Source organism: Oryctolagus cuniculus, chromosome 16, assembly GCF_051225735.1.
Source record: "Oryctolagus cuniculus isolate XC-2025 breed Fujian yellow rabbit chromosome 16, ASM5122573v1, whole genome shotgun sequence".
In the NCBI taxonomy this organism is placed as follows: domain Eukaryota; kingdom Metazoa; phylum Chordata; class Mammalia; order Lagomorpha; family Leporidae; genus Oryctolagus; species Oryctolagus cuniculus.
This window is the reverse complement of record NC_142882.1, coordinates 3,804,807-3,829,159: the sequence shown is the minus strand read 5'-3', so window position 1 is coordinate 3,829,159 and position 24,353 is coordinate 3,804,807. Positions and strand designations below refer to the sequence as shown.

At 39.2% G+C, this 24,353-nt stretch overlaps 1 pseudogene; it reads left to right on the top strand.

Annotated features, from left to right (window-relative positions):
* The first annotated feature begins 1,848 nt into the window (after positions 1-1,848).
* Positions 1,849-23,957, top strand: LOC149121399 (vomeronasal type-2 receptor 116-like; annotated as a pseudogene).
* The last annotated feature ends 396 nt before the right edge of the window (positions 23,958-24,353 follow it).

Here is a 24,353-nt window from a genome sequence, read left to right as displayed (position 1 = left end):
CCACAATTTCTAGAAACTCGATTTCTTAGTCTCATTAATAGCTAATTCCTAAATAATTAGTTTGTTAGACCTGGGTTAAGGTCCATCTCATTTGCAGTCAGTCTGTCTCACAATCTAGACTCCCATTAGATACAGTCCTCATGTGGCATAGACAAGTCACAGCATGTCTCTAGTATCCCCCATCTTCCTTTTGCATTCTCTCTTTAGAGTCCCCACTGTCAAATACCTCAGAGTTTTACTGGAGAGAATTATATTCCCACACCTTGCTTCTTTGTGACTTAACCCATGTAGTCACCAATGTAGGTGGTAGCACTCTAGCATACAAACACCTCTGCTAAGGCTTTCACCATGAAAGCTCATTGACAAAATCAAGGCTAATAGATTAGACTCAAGGAGAGGCATAGAACTATTATTGTTCCTTATGTATAAGAATAAAGCTGCAGTATATATTTGACAAGGCAGAGGCCCAGTCTAGCACACACGCCAGGAAGGGAATTGATCACTCCATGTGTGTGTGTTTGACAAATATATATCCTAGGCTACAGGTGTGGAAGGCTGAGTGAGAATGGGTGACACATGCTAATCCCACCCTCACCTTTCTCCCTTCCCTGTGGGCTTCAGTGCACATCTAGATGACACAGTCAGTGGGAGTTTTGAGATAGCTCAAACTCAGGAGACCTAGAACCTGAAGTACACTTCTATTTCTATGCCTGTTCCAGCCAGGAGGCAAACTATGTACTTTTATTTCTTTGGCCTGTGAGATAATCGAAAAATGCCTCATCATTTCTATACCACTACTGGGTTTGTTTAACAAATATGTTTTCATAAACTGTTCATGAAAAATAGTTAAATACTACTTAAAGTGACATAGGCTGAAATTTGATATCTTACCTTATTTAAAAATGTTATCTTAATTTAGATTCTTAACAGGTTATTTTTAAAATGTAAATCCATAGGGAGATTACTGATGCCATAAACAGGAGTGTCAATTGGTAAAGTCAACAACAGGAGTCACTGTGCACTTACTCCTCATGTGGGATCTCTGTCCTTAATGTGCTGTGCATTGAGATTTAATGCTATAACGAGTACTCAAACAGTATATTTCACTTTGTGTTTCTATGGGGGTGCAAACTGTTGAAATCTTTACTTAATGCATACTAAACTGATCTTCTGTAAAAAAAAAAAAAAGAAATTATCAATTCCCAACTTGACTCTCACTGGGATTAAACATGACAATAGGTCTGATCTGATTTCATCATCATTTAAAAAAATCATCTATTATTTTTCACTTTATGTTTCTGTGTGGGAGCAAACTGTTGAAATCCTTACTTAATGTATACTAAGCTGATCTTCTGTATATTAAGATAATCGAAAGTGAATCTTGGTGTGAATGGAAGGGGAGAGGGAGTGGGAAAGGGGAGGATTGTGGGTGGGAGGGACGGTATCGGGGAGAAGCCATTGTAATCCATAAGTCGTACTTTGGAAATTTATATTCATTAAAAAAAAAAAGTTAAAAAATGTAAATCCAGGAAACTGGAGATGGAAACATCACAAGTATAGAAATGTGTGCTTGGTAAGAAAGGTTAAGAAGGAACGAGCTTTGTTATGAGAACAAGAGAATGTATCCATCAGTATGTAAGTACTTAGGGAGGTGTAGTAATAACTGCGGCTAACATGAGGAAGTTGGGAATGAATAACAGCCAATAATTTCCTAGATGTCATTTATATGCTGTCTTCAACATCAAATCAGAATATTCCTAAAATAGCACAGTTGGGTATTCCAGAAGAACCTTGTGAATCAGAAATAACTGAACTTGGGATGATGTTATTGTAGTTTTCTCACTACATATGGACCAGTGTATGAAGTGTCCAGATCATCAGATGCCACCATGGAGTGAGACCAGCGCTTCTACAAATAAAGTGACTTTTCTGTTTTTTGAAGACACCCTTGAGATGACCCTCATCTGCACAGCTCTGTGCTTCTCTGTCCTCACTGCTGTGGTTTTTGGGGTTTTTGTGAAGCACCTAGACACTCCCATAGTCAAGGTCAACAATCATTGTCTCAGCTACAACCTGCTCATCGCCCTCATCTTCTGCTTCCTCTTCTCCTTAGTGTTTATTGGTCATCCCAAAACAACAACCTGTGTCCTCCTGCAAACCACGTTTGGAGTAATGTTTACCATAGCTGTTTCCACCATCATGGCCATAAATATCACTGTGGTTCTAGCTTTCAAGGTCACTGCCCCAGGGAGAAGGATGAGACACTGGCTGATATCAGAGGTACCTAACTCCATTATTCCCATCTGCTCCCTGATCTAACTGGCTCTCTGTGCCATCTGGCTTGGGACTTCTCCTCCCTTTATTGACACAGATGCACGCTTAGAGCATGGCCACATCATTCTGGTGTGCAAGAAGGGCTCAGTGAGTGCTTTCTTTTTTTTTTAACTTTTATTTAATGAATATAAATTTCCAAAGTACAGCTTATGGATTACAATGACTTCCCCCCCATAATGTCCCTCCCACCCGCAACCCTCCTCTCTCCCACTCCCTCTCCCCTTCCATTAACATCAAGATTCATTTTCGATTCTCTTTATCTACAGAAGATCAGTTTAGCATACATTAAGTAAAGATTTCAACAGTTTGCTCCCACACAGAAACATAAAGTGAAAAATAATAGATGATTTTTTTAAATGATGATGAAATCAGATCAGACCTATTGTCATGTTTAATCCCAGTGAAAGTCAAGTTGGGAATTGATAATTCCTTTTTTTTTTACAGAAGATCAGTTTAGTATACATTAAGTAAAGATTTCAACAGTTTGCACCCACATAGAAACACAAAGTGAAATATACTGTTTGAGTACTCGTTTTAGCATTAAGTCTCAATGTACAGCACACTAAGGACAGAGATCCTACATGAGGAGTAAGTGCACAGTGACTCCTGTTGTTGACTTTACAAATTGACACTCTTGTTTATGGCCTCAGTAATCCCCCCTTGCTCCAGTCATGAGTTTCCAAGGCTATGGAAGCCACTTGATTTCTCCGACTCTTATCTTGTTTAGACAAGGTCATAGTCAAAGTGGAGGTTCTCTCCTCCCTTCAGAGAAAGGTACCTCCTTCTTTGAAGACCAGTGCTTTCTACTGTGTCCTGGGCTTCCTGGGTTCCTTAGCCCTGGTGAGCTTCACTGTGGCTTTCCTAGCCAGGAATCTGCCTGACAAGTTCAGTGAAGCCAAGTTCCTGATGTTCAGCATGCTGGTGTTCTGCAGTGTCTGGGTGACCTTCCTGCCTGTCTACCACAGCACCAAGGGGAAGGTCATGGTGGCCGTGGAGGTCTTCTCCATCTTGGCTTCTGGTGCAGGGCTCCTGGGCTGCATCTTTGCCCCTAAGTGCTACATTATTCTCCTAAGACCTGAGAAGAATGTTTTGAAAGGATAAGGGATAGGATAGTTTCCAAGGAAACAGATGTTCTCAGTTGTAGGTCTCAAGGCAATCACAGTTTTCAATGGTTAGAAACTAAGATTGAAAAACTGATTTTGCACAACCACCAATCTGTTTATGTTTCTATGGTTTTCATTGTCCTGGGTGTTTTGTATAAATTAAATATTGGACTCTGTGGATTTAGATGACCTTTCATTTTTGCATGGTGTTTTCAAGGGGCATCCACATTATTGCAAGTATCTGCATTTTTCATGACAAACTGATAAATCCTTGTTGTAATTTTTTGAGTTTTGTGTCTCCAATTAACTATAGACTGATTTGTGTGCTATTTCCAACTTTGGCTGTTTGGATACAAACACTGATATGGAAGAGATTTTTGCATATTTTCTAATTTTTGAGTGTACTCTCAGGTGTGGAATGTTTTGGTCATAAATTAATTTTGTGTTGAAGTTGCTAAGGAGATGACAACTGCCTTCCATACCATATGTGCTGTTACTTTCTATCACATTTGAAGATTTCAAATTCCCTACATTATCTACATCACTTGAAAAATTTCTCAATTTATTGTACCCATGTAGTGGATGTAAGGTGTAGGCTCCTTCTGGTGTAGAATGGTTTCTCCATACTTATTGCTGATTAGGATCCTTTGTAATGCCCTCTGGTCATATATTTAACTGTGCAGAAATGTCCATCATATTCTATTCCCATTGGTCATGAATTACTTGTATTTTGTTGTAACTTCTGCCTTTAAATTTTTTTTTTATTGTTGGTAAGTTACTCAATGTGTTTATATTACAAATTTTAGTTCAGGTATAAAAGTTTCATGAACTTCATATATACAGATTAGGAATGTAGTGATACTTCCCACCTAATCCTCCCTCCTGTCAACATTGTTATGCTTCTTCCCCTCCCTCTCCTATTCCCATTCTTTATTTTTACAAAGAACCCTTTTCTAGTTTACTTTGTACCCATGAGATTAACCCTACCATATGTAAAGTGTTCTACAATGGTAGGAAGAAACCAACAGTATTCCTCAAAAATAGAGACAAAGGCTATAAACAAACATGGAATCTCCAATTGTCAATTTCACTCCAATACATTACTTTTTAGGCACTTGTTATGACAGATAGGAGAACACATACAGTACATGTCTTTTCTGATACTGGCTTATTTCTCTAAGTATCACGGTTTCCAGTTGTATCAATGTTATTGCAAAAGACAGTATTCCTTTTTTTTTTTTTACTGCTGATGAATATTCTTAGAGTATAAACCATGGTTTCTTTATCCAGTCATCAGTTGATGGGTATCTGGGTTGATTCCATACTTAGCTATTTTGAATTGATCTTCAATGAACATGGGGGTACAGATGACCCCTTTTCATGCTGATTTCATTTTGTTCGGGTAAATTCCTAGGAGTCAGCTGACTGGGTCATATGGCAGATATGTTTTCTTTCACAGACATTTCCATACTGTATTCCAAGTGCTGCATCATCTGACATTCCCACCAACTGTGGATTAGGGTACCTTTCTCCCTAGTGCTCTACAGCAGAGGTTATAAAGTGTGTGCACTCAAGGTGGAAACTTAACATACTGCACCACTGCCCAGCTCCAGTTTCCATTATTCTCAAAGATAAGTGGTGAAGCACTAGATCATGCAGATTCCAACTACCTTTTGAGAGCCTTTTCCCTAACTGAGGCATCTTAAATTAAATGTCCCCATCATCTCCAGCAGAGTCATCAGTTCCTCATAGAATTACTTCTTTCTCCCCAAACCCTCCAACAGTGTCTTCAGCAGCTATAGCCTGAGAAGCACTTGGGTGGGAGGTATCATAACTTTATGTGGCTGTCTCAGAACATAGCAACACTTCCTGAGTCATACTCAGTTGCGTATGAATAGCCATTAGCATGTGTGTCTTCAAATATCCAAGTCAATTGGTATCTGAGTCCTTGAGTTTCAAAACAATTTTGTTGTGTATGTATGTGTGTTTGTAAAGGCAAGATTATTGGAACTGAAATTCTATATTTTTGCATGCAAAAACAAAGTCCTGAGTTAATGTGCCAATAATATATCTGATTATAATTTCTATCATTCAAAGTTAGATCATAATGTTTATACATTATCTGAATAGTATATTCTATGCTGACTTACTTTTCATGAGTTGTCTGTTTTATGATAGGCTTATTTCATTAAAAAGGAAACACATTGGCATTCATTTTTAAATTCAATGTGAAATTGGCCAGTTATCCTTTATTATTCAATAGTATCCTTAAGGCAAGTGAATCTAAGTATTTATAAAGAGAAAAGGAAACCTACTACAATCCCATTGCTCCTATCTAAATAGTCTTTTTTTTGCATTTTTTTAAACTTTTATTTAATGAATATAGATTTCCAAAGTATAGCTTATGAATTACATTGGCTCCCCCCACCATGACTTCCCTCCCACCCGCAACCCACCCCTTTCCTGCTCTCTCTCCCCTTCCATTCATATCAAGATTCATTTTCAATTTTCTATATATAAAGATCAGTTTAGTATACATTAAGTAAAGCTTTCAACAGTTTGCACCCACATAGAAATGCAAAGTGAAATATACTGCTTGAGTACTCGTTATAGCATTAAATCTCAATGTAGAGCACATTAAGGACAGAGACCCTACATGAGGAGTTTGCACCCCCATAGAAACACAAAGTGAAATATATTGTTTGAGTACTCGTTATAGCATTAAATCTCAATGCACAGCACATTAAGGACAGAGATCCTACATGAGGAGTAAGTGCACAGTGACTCTTGTTGTTGACTTTACAAATTGACACTCCTGTTTATGGCATCAGTAATCTCCCTATGCTCCAGTCATGAGTTTCCAAGGCTATGAAAGCCTTTCGAGTTCACCGACTCTTATCTTATCTAAATAGTCTTTCAGACTTCCTGTACACATACATGTTTATTTCTGCATGGCCATCTGATGTTCCCATGGAGATCCTTTCCATTATATTTGGATGTTTCAGTTGACCCAGTCTTGATTTGGAGCTGTCTGCTGCTCTTATGCCCATGTCTCCCTTCCTTTCAGTCAGGGTCAATACCGCCCTCAGGCACTAGAGGGTGCCTGAGGCAGCATGGATTTGACCTTGCCTGCAAGACTGCAGTAAATGCACCTGAAGGGTTACGGGATGGACTTAAGGGCTCCTTCTTGTGGAACCTCTCAGGTCAGCTCTTCAAGAGCGACACCTGAAGTTTGCAGAGATCCACACATCTGCCATAATGAATGCCCCTAAATTGATCTTCAGCCAAAGTCTGGTGCCTCAGCACTGTGCACACTGTTTTCTCATCAGAAGACAGAGGCAGGAATCCTGTGGTGAGTGGGAGACTCTGCCCAATTCTACTTCCTTGTGTTTTTATATTTCCCTTCTTCATTTAACACAAATCAAGGTCTTTCAAAGAGTATGATTTGGATTATTTCCCTAAATTTTCTAGATGAGAAAACCCCAGGAAGAAAGATATGGATTGCAAACAGTTGAATGCTTTTGCAGACAAAACAACAGACAAAGGCTAAGAGCCATCCTAAAAGGAAAAGATTTATGTGTATTTCACTATGCATCTGGGGCAACTTAATGTTGAAATCCCAGATAAACTCTGAGATATGAGATGGAAATGAAATCACTCAACATGGGATTATCCCGTGACCAGGTGAAACTCTCATGGTTCTTAAGTGGAGGAAAAGATTGTGATAAGGACACATGCAACTCACAAGTGAAAAATCATGCAAGAATCACCTTATAAAGCAACCTCATTAGACACGTGAAGGAAAAATAAACATTGTTGATGACAGCAGAATAAAAGAATATTAAATTTAAAATAACTGCTTTAGCCACTAAACCCCCAACTGTTAGATTTCCCAGTGTCAGAATCTCTTCTTACCACTGATGACCTGTTCGAAGAGATAAAGGATGGAATGATATATCGTATCCACTTGCAAACTCTCAGCAAAAGCCTGTTTGGCAGAGATCATATACAGATTTCCAGAGAAGAGGAGGAGGAGATGAAGAGGACAGAGCAATTAGAGGAAAACTGGAAGAATGACAAAGAAGAGAAAGACTAAATACAGATCAGAAAATATATTTTTGCTTAGAATGGAATTTTCCACTTATCTCACCCAGAAAGCAACATAGATAATAAAGAGATACTTGAAAAGTCAAGTTTACAATTTGTCATGTTGGAAACATATAAAATCCTATGCCCAACAATTGAAAGATACCTCTTCTGGTCAGAACATACGAGCATGTATAAGCCGTCAACATGAAACAGACTGTTCATCATGACTGAATACTCAGGACACTTGAAACACAAAGGGCACCTGTGTTCTAACCTTGGGGAAGTTTTGTGTCAGTGCCTGTAGAAATACACGATGTTTTTCTTTACCTGCAAGTCAATCTGCATGCAAGTCTTGAGTTAAGATTCAGAGAATAAGACCTATTTGCAGTTAGAACTGCTACCAATAGTCATTATTTATATGAACATACTTTTCAGATTTCCATAGAAAACTAGATGGCAGCCATTCAGCTTCACTAGGTGCAGCGCCTTTTGATCTACAGTACTTGAAGTCCCCCCAGTGATTCTGGCATCTTCTAAATGTTCTGCATTTAAGATTCTCCTTCATTCAGGCTTTGAATTTGAATTAGTTTCCTGATTTGGGGTGGGGGCTAATGCCCAGTTTTGAAAAGGAGGAGGCTTAACAGTTATAAATGCCAAGCCTTGTACTCCACCATTCTTCACACTTAGATATCCTGCCTCTGCTAGCCACATAGCCCTCAGGTGAGTTATTCTTTCCCAAGACCTTGCACAATGCCATGTTCATGATGATGCTGTTCGAGGAGTCATTTAATGATGTGCTAATATAAATAACCATTTTTGTTCCATGATGGAACATGTGCAAAATTCAGCAAGATTGATTTGTATTTAGTTCATTTTGCTTTCCTTTGAAAATCAGTTTCTCTTCCTTGTGGTACATGTAATTTAGACAGAACATTCCAGAGCCTGTTCTGGCATTTGCTACAAATACAAAATCCAAGGACTTGGGAGAGCCATCTGTTGACATAAATGAGAGTAACTAGTGTTCATCCCAATTGACTCGTTGTGTTAGTCATCTAGTTTCCATTTAACAACATACCATGACTTTGTGACCTAACAAAAGGAATTTATTTTTCAGAATTGCTGAGGCTGGTAAGACCAGGATCAATATACATGAGGTTGGTGTTGGTGTTTGTCCAAGACACGTTTCCTGCCTCCACTAAAGAGAGTTTTCCTTTCCTCTTCTCACAGTCTTCACCTGTTAGAGAGATGTAACAAACTCTCTCTGCAGTCTCATATTGAAAATTGCAAGAAAGAACTAGGTAAGCCATAAAAAATTGCTATTTCCACCCAAAGACCTCATCAACTATGATCATGCTACAGAGCAGTCTTTCAACCTCCACATATTTGCACAAAACATTCAGTCTCTAGTAGTTCTAAGTTTGGAGTTTATAATAATCATGGTTGGAGACATTTACCAAAGATCCCTAAGGATCCATGTGCCCTTCGTGGCCAGGGAAAGCAGTGGAAGATGGCCCAAGTCTTTGGTCCTTTGCAGCTATTTGGGAGACCTGAAGAAGCCCCTGCCTCCTGTCTTTGGATCAGCTCAGCTCCAGCTGTTGTGATCATTTGGAGAGTGAACCATGGGATGGAAGATACTCTCTCTCTCTCTCTCTCTTTCTGACTGTATCACTCACATTCACTCTCTCAATCTTCCATTCAAACAAAATCTTCAAAAACAAAAATTATTGTAGCCAATCGAGCAGATGTGAGGTGATATCTCAGTGTGATTTTGAATAGTATTACAAGTTTACTAATGTTTAGCACCCTTGGTAAGGTCTTTGGCTCTTCTATTTGTGCAGCAATGTATGTTCAATTCCTCTATGCAGTTTCGATGATATTTGTATTGTCCCTTCTGTTTTTTTAATTTGTATGTTGGAAACATGTATCTGGAAGGATATGTAGCCATATTCTCCAATTTTCTCTCAGGTGGTTGACTCTTAAAATCTCTCCCTCCAATTACATAACCAGTGGCTCAGGCACTGCAGTCTGATCTCCCCTCCCTCTCCAACACTGTTGCTTTCTCTGGCTCTTGGCTGCTGGGATTTTCTGTTGTGTCCTTGAACATATTGCATGTCTGCAACTTCCACACTGATCCACAGCATTCTTCTTCCTTCCATAGAATTCCCACTATGGTTTTCTCTCTAACTCTCCCATGAGAATGTGTTTCTTCCACTTTTACTTTTATATCTCCTCCTAGATTATAACAGTATGTCCTTCTCATTCAGCCATCTTGGTCTCTCTTCAGTAATCAGCAGTATTATTCCTAGGTTAGATGGATAATGGTGGAAACAGATTCCTGATAGATTACAATAAATGGCAACCCTAGCAAAGTGTCATGTTCTGTTGTATTCAGAGGAGCTGCATCAGATTAAGCATGGCTAGAAGATGGATGATGTGGGGATTTTTGTCTGGGACATAATTCAAAATGGTTAAAAATGCCGTATTGTAGACTTTGCATACCAGCATAGCTAATTTGGAGTTACTGAGAATTGATACAGTGAGTGCTGACACGCCAGCTCATCTCTGCATTGTGGATTTTGTCAGTTTCCCTTACTGCTTGCTATGACATTAATGCTACAATGTACTTATAGCAATTTCTACTTTTGATTTGAAGTGTATTGAGCCTGAGAAGATAGTCCAGGATAGTCCATTGGAGACAGTGTTCTTGATGTGGAATGAGTGAAAGTTCATGTGTGTGTGTGTTCCCTGTACACACAGAGAACTCTGTACCTACCCACTCAAATGTCCACATATTTTTGTTTTTGGAAATTGCTTTGTAGTAACCTACATGATATTGGACTTCAATATTAATTATTAGAAGTCTCAAATAGAAAAAAATATTATCAACTTTTATGATGTTGCTAAAGTTCAATTTGACATAAATGTATGATCTCAGATTCCATATAAGTTTATGCAATTAGAATATATATTTCCCTGAAATAAGTCTGGAGTTCTAAAATTGAAGCATTCATCACAATCTATAAAATGTCAAATGCGGCATTAAGGATATAGAAGATGAAAATGTTAAATATGAAGGAAACATTTAAGCAAAAATATTGAATATATCTGGATGCCAATTTTTTAAAATTCATCCATAACTGTTTCATAACACACATTTTCCATGGATTTCCTGAAGCCTCCTCATTGCATGGAGTTCATCCTCTCCATTCCCAATCTCTTTTCAGTGAATCAAGTGCATTCAGATTGACTCTATTTTTAGTTCCTACACATTAGAGAGAACAGTGGATGCTTGTTCTCTGATTTAGATTTATTTTTCTTGTATAACTGAATAGACAACAAGCTTCATCAATGTATCAGTAATAAGTTTAACTCATCAAGAAATTATATTTTCATTTTTAGGCAAGTCACTGAATTCTGTTTGGTATTTTGTTCCTATACTGCATCTCACTTTGCATGTACCCCTAATCAAAATCTCACTAATGGCATCAAAGCAGTGGCTAAGCAATGAAAAATGTGTTTGCCTTAAAATATTAGGCACCACATTTACAGTAATTTGAGTTTAGAAAACTTTTGAGTGGAAAAATAGAGTTCTCATATATGCCCTCTCTACCCCCCTTATTAGATTTACTACATTGGCAATACCTCACACAGGTATACAAGCACAAATGATTAGTCAGTGTTGATCCTCATTATTTCCTATAGGACATGGTATCCATTTTGTTCACTCTTGTGTTGTGCAGTTTGTGGTTTGGCAAAGGATTAATAGTACCTAGCTGCACTGATGGTGTCCTACATAAGCATCCTGAAAGTCACTTGCATTCAAGAAGTACAGGTGTCTGCAGGCATGATCCTGCCCTTGGTGTTTGTGGTGGTGGGAATAAAGAGGTGACTTCCAGCTGGTATTCTCTGCCTAGAGTAAAAAGCTATAAATAAGTACTCAAATAATCCCAGGTTCTCATGAGAGTATCAACCAAGGTTGTAGGTGCAAAAACAGATCATCATGGGATTACCTTGGTTAACAGCAACATGGAAGTTTTTTATGTTTTACAACTAAAGATGAAGTGATTAGAAATGCAGAATGGACATATCTGAATTCAGGCTGATTACTGGTTGCACAGTGATTGACAACCACATGTCCTAGTGGGTATCTCTGTAAACAGGATTGGTTTGGGGTCCATGTGCTATCAAAGTGATGTGTGGCTGCCCAGAACACTGCTTGAGGGAGGCTGCCCTGTTGCACTTTGAGTCATTGTAGTGTGTGACACTGGAGATTTCTGGTCTGAAAGCTTACTGAAAGCCTCACCTGATGCCTCCCTCCATGCCCTCTGATGCAATCCTGGTACATAATTGCCAAAAGTTCATGGAGTGGTTTATTGACAAAGCCCTTGGTCAAATGTAACTAGCAGGAGTTTCTCCCTTGAGTCTTTGTATCCATGGACTTGGAGGAAATCCTGGCACCTGGGTGAAGAGGATGATTCACAAACATGTTTTCCTTCTTGTGTTTTCCACCAGGACAGAAGACCTGAACTGCAGAGCCTCAGGGCAGAAAAGTATCAGATTCCCCCATGGATGAGTGGACAGCTGGTGGAAAGAGGTCAGATGGAGCAGTATTAAAGAGGCTTCTTTCAAGCAATCACACACACACACACACACACACACACACACTGTGTATCCACCTGCATGACCCTGCATGTTCCAGTGCTCTTGTCTCATAGGGTTTTTCACAGATGTTTCCTTTGATTTTTCCGTTGCTCTTTCTGCAGCTGTTTCCCCTTGTGACTTCTCAGGATAGTACCGACTGCTATTACCAGATGGAACAGAGATTTTACAAGGATGGAGATATTGAGATTGCTGCTTTTTTGCACATTTACACATATGAGGTTCCCATAATCATGAAGAGCTTCAGCAAATACCGCACATTCAGATGGTAAGTTCTCCTTGCCATAACCATTTTCCATTTATTTACATATTAGCTACTTGTTATTGGGTCTGCAATTCTATAGGCAAATATGTTCTGTATCCCTGCCCTGTCCATCTTCTGTCCCTCCTAAACACTGCTGGTAATTGATTTGGGGCATGAAGCAGACATTTCTTTCTGCATGGCACCATGGATGGTTCAGGAAATATTATCTCATCAGAGGGGGAACCAGAATCTGGTTGGTATCCTCATATCCTTCCCTGTCCAGGTTCATCAGCTCAGGGGCCTATTGTGCCTCAGTAGCAGATTCTTACAGAACCCATGCACTGAAATGAATGAACTGAGTTACATGAGCTCTTCCACATGTGCTCACACTCTTTTCTGCTACGTACTAGATTTGGGGCCATGAGAACACTTCATTTCTTCTACAGTTATAAAGGAGAAAAGATTCAAAAAGTTTTTTCTATATAAAAGTAATCTCAGGGCAACAGCTTTGCACAAATATAATAATTATATTTTACTGATGAATATACCCATAAGAATTTCAATGGTTGTAATCTAATACATTTACAGTGTTTCTCTGATTCTGCCTCTTCTGGGCAAAATAGATTTCTTAAGGGGGATTATTCTGTATCTGCCCCTCTTAAAGATACTTTATTTGTAGCCAAATATAAATGTTTCATATACATATATAGCATATATAAATTTCATGCCTACAGAATATAGTATCTTGTAGGAAAGCAGAATTGTTTTCTTCAAACCTGTTTATGAAGGTGCCAATTTTCTAATTGGTTTCTACTGTAAGGCTACAGGAAGTAGGTTGCAGCTGCATAGAACTTTGATAGAAGGTAGGTATTAGGACATAGATCATTTCAGTATCATTAAAGCCAATGGATTTGAGAAGTATAGTTGGTGGCACCAAGGTGATGCAACTGATGAAGTATTTTAGGCATTTATCCAAAGATCTCTGCAGAAAAAATCTAATGGATACTAGCTTGGTGTAGCAATATTACTCACTTCACATTGAATTTATAAATTCAATTTGATATGTGCACATGGCATCCAATTCATGAAATATTTATTCATTAGTAGTAGTATTCTCCATGGTTATGCATGCAGCACATCATTTAAGTGTACCCTTAATGACGGAGACCAGGAGATAGTGAATTTCCATTAGTAGGAAAAGAGGCTATGAATAGAGACCAAGTTCCTCCAAGATGTATGCCATGCAAACTGGAGATCATAATCAAATCTTAATAAACCCAGGGAAAATATCTGTGTTGATGATTCTTGGAAAAATAAGAAATACTGAACTGTCAATAGATTTAGGCACTATACCTTCCAATGTTAGATTCACCAACTTTAGAATATACAACAGTTACTGATAAACTGTTTTTAGAGATAAAGAACACAGCATAAAAGAGATAAACTCTTACAAATCCCAGTGTGTCCAAGAGCCATCTAGACATTTTGGTACAAGGCAGCAGCTGGAGAAAGAAATGAGAGGATGCAGAACAATGAAAGTGTCATAGTAATGAGGAGAGAAACAGATATATGAAATACAAAACTGAATTTTATTTGATTCATAGCAATGATTTTCAAATTTCCTCATTCTACAAAGTATGAATGACATATTTGGATAACAAATATGTATAGAAACTATATATACATAAAACACTATATATATAGCTACTGTATGCATGGTTATAGTATACCTATACATAAATATATAGAGAGAATATGTATATAATATGCATACATATATACATACTATGTTACAGCAAGAACCAAGAACTGAAAAACTGTCACTTCCTCTGGAGCACACAGTGACCCTTAACAAGCAGTGTGCATGACCTAGTCTATTCATGAGGAATTAACACACAGAACATCAGAAATAAATACAAGGGGCTCCTCATTTGCATTCTTAGTGAAATGTCACATCCTAGAAAGTAGAAATGCATCATTTTCTTTGCATGGAAGACTATTTATATTCAAAATTGTAGGAAAACTTGAGTGAAGAAGGCCTGTTTGGAGTAAATACTGATATCACTCATAATGAAAAGTAGAAATGCATCATTTCCTTCACATGGAAGGCTATTTATATTCAATATTGTAAGAAAACTTGAGTGAAGAAGGCCTGTTTGGAGTAAATACTGATACCACTCATAGTGATTTACTTTAACATATGTTTAGTGTTCTAAATGCATGACTGGCTTAATTGAAAACCATCAGGTGCCTCGTAGCCCAGTGATTCATGTTCACCCAGGGAGTGTTTCCAGCTTCTCTAAAGTACTCCTCCCTTTTCACTATTTCCCTTCTTTCAAGCTGTGAATATGATTTCATTTTCATGGCTTGTGATGGAGGTTGATGGATAAGTTTAATGGGGAAGAGATTTTTCAGGATCAATTACAGACTCCCATCTACCATTATCAGTGCTCTGACATCATCCCTCTTTTCAATCACATAGCCTTCAAGTGAGTTACTCTCTTCCCATTACAACCTGCAGCCTTATGATCGTATGACTGCTATTTCAAGCAGCACTTAATGATTTGGTAAGATGAAGAATCATTGCAGTTTGTGGATGTAGGAAGATGTGACTTTCCTTGTCATGCTTTCTTTGACAACTGGAATGTACTTCTAGATGTGCATGAACTTTAGAGAGGGCATTCCAGAACCTGTTGTAGTATTTACTTTATATATCAAATACAAACACTTAGAAGAGGTAGCTGTTGCCAGCGATGATTAAAATTGATGAGGTATGCATCCAAAAATAAGATCAAGTTCTTTGGCTGCATGGACAACCATGTGATAACATACCAAGACATTATGATGTAAAAGCAGATCTTATTTTTCAGAATCATTTAGGCTTGGAAACCAGTAAAAGTTGGTAGCAGCTTTGGTTCTGGTGAGGACATGTGTCCTGCAATAACAACAGTTCACACTCTGTACTCAGCAAATCTACACATACGGATTAGAACATATGAATTTTTAGCCATGACTAATGCATCTTTCACAGTAATCACAGAATTGATGATAATCTGGATTGGAGGCTTTTCCCTTAAAGATCCTTGTGCCTTTCATGCAGGTTTCAGTCCAAAAACTACCAGTATGCTCTGGCCTTGGTTTTTGCTATTGAGGAGATCAACAAAAACCCCCATCTTTTACCCAACATGACCTTGGGATTTGGTCTTTATAATGTCATGCACAGTCATATAACTGTGACGGAGAAACCCTTCATTTGGCTTGCGGGACTGGAAGAGGACATTCCTAATTACACATGTAGGAAACAGAGCAAGTCTGTTGCTGTAATATCAGAAAGCAGCATTGCTGTCCAAATGGGGACCCTGCTGGAACTCTACAAAATTCCACAGGTGAGTGTGTAGTGAAAAAGTGGGATAAAGTACATCACCTTAGGTGCCTTACTTAGAACCAAAAATACGTGACAGAGACCTTATACATTTGACACATTTTGTGATCTAAAGAGAATGCGTGCAGAGATTTTGTGGCTTAGCCACATTTGTTCTGAAGCATAAGTGTGGGTGAGTGTAAAGGAGAAATGTCTTTCTCAACCTGTGAGTCTAATGATTCATGAACATTGGAAGTTCATATGTAGTGGGAGATGAGAAAAATGAAATATCCTAAAATCTGATACGTCCAATATCTGCTTAACTTTTTCAGGAATAATATTTTACACTATGACAATAACCTTACATAGATTTCTTGCATTTTCCCTTAGCTGACTCTTGGGTCTTTTGAACCTCTTCTGAGTGACAGTGGTCAGTTTCCTTCCCTCTATCAGATGGCACCCAAAGACACTTCTCTGGCCCATGGCATGGTCTCCTTGATGCTCCATTTTGGGAGGACCTGGGTGGGTTTGGCCATCTCAGACCTCCCAAAAGGTATTCAGTTTATGTCTGATTTGAAAGTAGAGTTGCAGAAGAATGGCATCTGTGTAGACTTTGTGGAATTGATCCCAGCCACTCTAGAGTCACAAATTTCATACCAAAATAGTGCTAAAATTCAGATAATAAAATCATCAGCAAATGTGGTGATTCTTTTCTGTGTCACTGAGTCACTCATAGGCGCCAGCTTTCATTCATGGGGGGAGTTAATGATGTGGAAAGTCTGGGTCACCACCTCACAATGGGATTTTGCCAGTTCTGAGGAACCTTTCCTGCTGCACTCATTCCATGGAACCCTCATTTTTTTCAAACCACCATGCTGAGATCTCTGGTTTCAAAAACTTTCTTCGGACAGCTAACCCTTCCAAGTACCCAGAAGACTCTTACCTCTCCAAATTCTGGTCGCTGGCTTTTAATTGCTCAGTTACTGGGGCATCCTGTAAAACTTTGGAGAACTGTCCACTGAATGCCTCCTTGGAATCCTTGCCTCCGCATCATTTTGATATGACCATGAGTGATGGGAGTTACAACATATACAATGCTGTGTACGCTGTGGCCCATAGTGTACATGAGATGCTTCTACAAGAGGTAGAAATGCAGCCAGGGAACAATGGGGCAAAGGTGGCATTTTCTCCCTGGCAGGTAACTTGGTTTCCATTGTTGACATGTACTCCTGAAGTGATCCCCTTAAGAGCTTCTGCAGGTGTTCAATCGAAGTAGCTTGGGAACCTTTCTGCAAAATCAGGATAAAATGAGCCTCTGCCTGTAATTTGTCATTAGCAAAAGGGCTCCAATGAAAAGTGTGCAGGTAATTTGGATAAGCATCAATGCTGTGACTTAAAAATATCGTCCAATTCTGTCAATTTAATTTTGACATGTGAAATACCTAGACTGTGTTATTCCATTTTCAACTTCAGAGGTACGGTAATTATTTTCACTTCCAAATGTTGCTGAGGATGTTCTTCTACAATGAACATAAGGGATCTCATATAATTTGCATGGTTCTTTATTCTAGTAACTTTATTACAGTTAGTTGTCCTAGGTACACTGAGAAAATGAGTGTTGGTAGCTTGGACGGCACTGTTGGAAATGGTCTGAATCTCACAGCTAGATATTTTTGACTCTCCTTGTTTTTGTAGAAAAATGAGTGAAATCATACTTACCTTGATGTAGTTCTCATAGGGTTTTTTTTTTTTTCACTTCAATTCATTGGGTGGCCCTAAACAGGTTCTATTGTTTATTTGTGATTATAGACAAAGACTGGCTTTCTCTAAGCTGGGTTTGGTGTGTTATCACTTGGGCAGTCTTCATGAAAATATGATGCTTTTTTTCAGTTGCACACATTTCTGAAGAACCTCCAGTTTACCAATCCAGCTGGTGACCTAGTGAATTTGAATCAGAAGAGAAATTTGGAAGCTGAATATGACATTCTCAACTTTTGGAATTTTCCATATGGTTTTGGACGTAAGGTTAAAGTAGGGTGGTTTTCCCCATATGTTTCACAGAGTGAACAGTTGTCTCTCTCTGAAAATTTGATACAGTGGGCCACAGGATTTACAGAGGTAAGTTGGACTGATCATAAGCTTCACATGATTCATTGTTACACCCCAACTGCTAAGGGAGTATGTGCAGGATGGCTTATTAAAAAGACACTTAGAGACATTAAACCACTCCACTTCCAAACCAAATACTTTCTTATGTTTTTAGTGTCTGAGGATGGACAGTACACACACATTTCCTCCACATCTTTTGAATCTATTTAAGAAAATCAAATTGAATGTTGTCATTGTGTCAGAAACAGATGATTACAGTTTAAGTGAATAGGTTTGCAGGACTTGAAAACCCTCTAGTTGGAACTTAAGTTATAGTCTGAACTATGACCAACACTCATCTGATTTTTCTCAGACTCCACGCTCGGTATGCAGTGTGAGTTGCAGCCCTGGATTCAGGAAAACCCCTCTTGAGGGAAAGCCTGCCTGTGTTTTGATTGCACACCTTGTCCTGAGAATGAGATTTCCAATCAGACAGGTATGTCAGTCCCTGCCTCTTGGAGAAGTTACCACCTATTTCTTAAATTATCAACTTATCCATGCAAATAAAATATGTGGAATATAACTTCTGAGAATACTCTTCCCACCTTCAGGTAGAAATTAATCCCTGTAATCAATAATAATCCATAAAAGGGTAAAACTTTCCACAATAAACTCTCTGTATTACTTATGAAAGCATATAAAAGACTGAATGTCTCTGAAATTCTGACCATGTTGGAGTTCAGGATGATATACATATGGTAAAAAGTGAATAGAAACCAAGTTTGGAGAATATTCACCCCATAAAACAGTGTGGCATTTCTAAATTTTTTCCATGAATCAGAGTTATGCTATCACATGTTTCATAAAGATTTTCCAGTTTTTGCTTGTGTCGTATGAGTAGTTATTTGTACCATATATTTAGTATCATTCTAATTTTTTGAAACATTATTGATAATGAAGGGTTCTGGCAACAGAGTACTGTCCATGGAAGTAGTGTGATGCATGTGCTAATTCAGTATAGGAAAACTCATGTCTGAGTTCTTTGTGCTTGTATAAGTAAAAATGCTTTCACCAAATTCAAGTGTAGCATGCTTGGAATGAGAAAGCACAACTCTAAACAAACTGTGTGTTATATGAAAAACTATGTTAGAAATCATACAGTATATCATCCTGAGGATAATACTCATCAAATATAAATGGGGCTAAATTTAGCCTTTGACAAAAGTCATTGCTGCTCAAAATATAAATCTTCAAGAACCTTCTTATGCTTACATATGTACACACATTTATAAACTTTATATCAAAAGAACACAAGCTGACATACACGGTAATAAGTATGCCTAGTGGACCTGGCACTGTGGCGCAGTGGGCTTAAGCCCTGGCTTGAAGCACCAGCATCCCATATGCATGCCTTTTCTAGTCCCAGCTGCTCCTCTTCTGATCCAGTTCTCTGCTGTGGCCTGGGATAGCAGTAGAAGATGTCCCAAGTCCATGGGCCCCTGCACATACATGAGAGACTCTGAAGAATCTCCTGTCTTCAGTTCAGCACAGCTCTGGCTGCTGCAACCATCTGGGGAGTGAACCAGCAGATGGAAGACCTCACTCTGTCTCTACCTCTCTTTGTAACTCTGTCTTTAAAAAAAATAAGTATGCATACCAAGGTAGGTCAATGACTGCAAATTCAGCACAAGCCCTTGAAGGTAAAATGTGGACATTATAAGGAAACTGAAGTAAGTAAACATTGGAAGAATTTAAAGTTGGTGATCATAAACAAGAAAGATCTATGAACCTCAGCAAGATGGAACAGTGCGAACAATAAGATTACTGGGTGTGTGTGTGTGTGTGTGTGTATCTATGCACAAAGAGAGCTGAAGAGGTCTATTTAGATATAAAAATACTAATATTAGAGCTTATTAATCATTTAATTCTGATACATTGAAAAATAGAGAAGAAATTCAGATATTCTCAGATAGAAATACTATGAAATATGTTGAGCAATATTTGAAAAATCCAAATATCCTCACAGTTATTAAAATAATTCCCAATACTTGAATTGTGATAAATAATTTTCATATGAACTCCTTTCTCAGGTCCTATAGCGAACAGGAAAATGTAAAATTTCTGTTTCTTCTATGGGAACGTCTCAAGTTGATGTATCAAATACTGCCATATATTTCAGCAAAATGAAATTGTAAGACGCTGTTGTTGAAATAAATTCATACATTTGAAATCTCAAACAATGTAAATCTAACAGTATTTTTAAATAGGCTACATCTTGCCCAAAGATTTTCATAAAGTCTAATTAAGTTTATAGTACATGAAGAATGTAATAATAATTAGCATAACTGAAGAAAAATAGTTAATAAAATCTAAGTGATCTATGAATTGTAAACAAAGAACAAAACCACTCAAACATGACAAAAAGAAGGATTAGCTTTCAATCCTAAAGTGAATTTTAGAATGCTACAAAACATGGAAATTATGGCTGGAGATTGGATACAAAGTTGACGAAAGAATGCAACTTCTACAGAAAATTACCCAGGAGGTTCGGCTCCATGCATATTGTCAAAAAAGAATGACATTCAACTTACTAAAAAGGAAGATTTAAAAGTGGCATCATTTAGAGTGATATTGGGATGGTGTAATGAAATCAGTGAATCGGTAATTGAATTAAGTAGTGCTGGTATACAAAATTGTACAAAGCAGTTATTTTCCTTACCAATTCTGGAAAACAAACCTATGAAAGATGGCACATGTAATGTCTCAAAAGTATGAAATATCCAAAGGTAAGACTAACTAAATATTGGAAGAAATATGCAAGTTGAGACATCAGTCATCAATGGAGCAATATATTGAAAACAAGAGGATACAGACAGAGCTGGAGAGAAAATTCATGTTTAAGGATAAAAAGACAGGAAAGTGGAAATATGCCAGTAAGTTTCAAGGTGATCTACAGACTGACTTTGATTACAGGCAGCATCCTAGTGTGTTCTTTGATGAAAACGTTCAAGGGTGGCAAGTAATCCAGCTGGTATCAAGTGTACAACTCTTCTGTGTTTCTCTGGAACCTGACCATTTTCCTTCTAATGGTGCTTTGTCAATCAGTGCTTTCCCCAATCATGACATAATCCAGATTCTACCTTAAAGAGATATGTTTTAGTGATATTGCTAGGTGATTTCTGTGCAACCCAAATTCACAAAGTATATCTCCCAGTCCATGATATTAAGAGTGGGAACCTGGGGCTGGTGCTGTGGTATAGTAGGTTAAGCCTCCGGTTTGGATGCTAGCATCCCAGTTGGTCAGCAGTTTCAGTCCCAGCTGCTTCACTTCCAATGCAGCTCTCTTCTGATGCTAGGAAAAGCAGCAGAAGATGGCCCAAGTTTCGAGCTCACACCTATACAGGAAGCCCAGAAGAAGCTCCCAGTTACTGGCTTCAAAACAGACAAGGTCCAGGGCTGGCGCCGCGGCTCACTAGGCTAATCCTCCGCCTAGCGGCGCCGGTACACCGGGTTCTAGTCCCGGTCGGGGAGCCGGATTCTGTCCCGGTTGCCCCTCTTCCAGGCCAGCCCTCTGCTGTGGCCAGGGAGTGCAGTGGAGGATGGCCCAGGTGCTTGGGCCCTGCACCCCATGGGAGACCAGGAAAAAGCACCTGGCTCCTGGCTCCTGCCATCGGATCAGCGCGGTGCGCCGGCCGCAGCGCGCCGGCCACGGCGGCCATTGGAGGGTGAACCAACGGCAAAGGAAGACCTTTCTCTCTGTCTCTCTCTCTCACTGTCCACTCTGCCTGTCAAAAAAATAAATAAATAAATAAATAAATAAATAAAAACAGACAAGGCCCAGCTATTAATGTCTTTTGGGTGTCAGATCTCTCCCCTCCTCATTTTCCCTCTTTCCCTTTCTCCCTGTCTCTTTCTCCCTGTCCTCCTCCCCTTTCTATCTTTCTGTCTCCATTCTGCTTCTCCTCCTCCTTCTGAAACTGTGACTTTCATGTAAATTATAAATAAATGAATACTCATTAAAACAAAGACTGCAACCATTGGGTGGTTGAATAGGCCATGAGAGTACAGAGGAAATAGCATCATTAAAACAAGGGCTCATTTCAGGCATGGAAAGCCACGACTCTGCAGCAAAAAATAGACTACATGGAGGATCTCTGTGAAACCTCTGTTGAAAGAAAGGGTCATCAAAAAGGGATGTACTCTTGTCTGAAGAGAGGAGAGAGCAAATACTTTGCGTATGACCCTGTCCGAATACCGATGGAGCCTCTGGTCACAAAAGGCTTCCATAGCCTTGGCAGACCATGGCAAGAGCCTCAGGTGAACACTGACATCATGCATACATAAACATGTTAATTATTAAAGTAACAACAGAGTTCACTGTTTACTTAGTCCCCATGTAGGACCTCTGTCCCTAATGAGTTGTACTATGAGAATCGACTGCAAATTTTGTCCCCAAACTGTGCTCTATATGTGGTCTGTGTGTGTGGATACAAACTGTTGAAATCTATGTTTAACACAGAGTTGATCCTCTGTATTTAAAATCAAACTAAAAATGAACCATAATGAAGAAGGAGATGGTAGAGGAAGAGGAAGAAGGAGGTGTGATGGGAGTTGGAGTGGGAGGGTTGGTATAGGGAAAAGAACCCCTATATTCCTAAAGGTGAATGTATGAAAAATGCAATCATTAAATAAAAACTTAAAAACCGAGGGCTGCTGCTTGCTCTTGTCAAAGTGAGCATGCAGCAGAATGTGCCCTGTATAAGGGCTGAGTAGCCCTCACCACACATGCAAACCTCTGGCACCTTGATCATCAGTTCCCAACCCAAAGTAATAATGAAGAATGAATTTGTGTTGTTAAAATAACACAGTCTAAGGTAAGTTTTTAAAGCACCATGAATAGGTTCAGAGAGTAGCCCTTAGGGCTTTGTTAGGAGAAAAAGAGCATGTACTCATCATTATGTAAGGTACTTAGGAAGACGAAGTATTAACTCTGGCTAACATGAGGAAGATGGACGTAAATAATTGCCAATAATTTTATATGTCATTTTTATATGCTGTTTTTCACATTAAATAAGGACTATTTGCCTAAACTAGCTATGTTGGGTATTCCAGAATGTACTTTTGAATGATGAATAACTGAACTTGGGATGATGTTATTGTACTTTTCTCACCAGATATGGACCAGTGTGTGAAGTGTCCAGATCTTCAGTATGCCAACACAGAGCGAGACCAGTGCTTCTACAAAAAACTGACCTTTCTGTCTTTTGAAGAGCCCCTGGGGATGACCCTGGTCTGCACAGCTGTGTGCTTCTCTGTCCTCACTGCTGTGGTTCTTGGAGTCTTTGTGAAGCACCGAGACACTCCCATAGTCAAGGCCAACAATCGTTGTCTCAGCTACATCCTACTCATCGCCCTCATCTTCTGCTTCCTCTGCTCCTTAGTGTTCATTGGTCATCCCAACACAACAACCTGTGTCCTCCAGCAGACCACGTTTGGAGTGGTGTTCACTCTGGCTGTTTCCACCGTTCTGGCCAAAACTATCACTGTGGTTCTGGCCTTCAAGGTCACTGCCCCAGGGAGAAGGATGAGACACTGGCTGATATCAGGGGTATCTAACTCCATTATTCCCATCTGCTCCCTGATCCAACTGGCTCTCTGCGGCATCTGGCTTGGGACTTCTCCTCCCTTTATTGACACAGATGCTCACTCTGAGCATGGCCACATCATCCTGGTGTGCAATAAGGGCTCAGTCACTGCCTTCTACTGTGTCCTGGGCTACCTGGATTCCTTGGCCCTGGCCAGCTTTACTGTGGCTTTCCTAGCCAGGAATCTACCTGACAAGTTCAATGAAGCCAAGTTCTTGACATTCAGCATGCTGGTGTTCTGCAGTGTCTGGGTGACCTTCCTGCCTGTCTACCACAGCACCAAGGGGAAGGTCATGGTGGCTGTGGAGGTCTTCTCCATCTTGGCCTCTGGTGCAGGGCTCCTAGGCTGCATCTTTGTTCCCAAGTGCTACATTATTCTCTTCAGACCGGAGAAGAATGCTTTGAAAGGATTAAGAGACAGAATAGTTTCCTAGGAAATAGATGTTCTCAGGTGTAGCTCTTAATGCTCTCACAGTTTTCAGTTGTTAGAGACTAAGATTTATAAAACCTATTTTGCATTGTGATGTTATAAAATAACTTGCCAAATGTAACCTTCTTATGAACAGTTTATGCTTCCCTTAAAATGTTTTTGTTCTGAAGCACCAATTCACAGAAAAGAAAGGGAGAGTGGGAGAAACCTTCCATCTGGTGATAGACACTGAATATATCTGCTGTGGCCCAGTGCTGGTTCATGCCAAAGCAAGATCATTTCCGTTGTCCATTTGAGTGTCAGCATCTTAGGCCATCTTCTACTGCTTTTTCTGGATCATTAACAGGGAGTAGGATTCCAAGTAGAACAGCCAGGATATGAACTGGCACCCACATGGGAT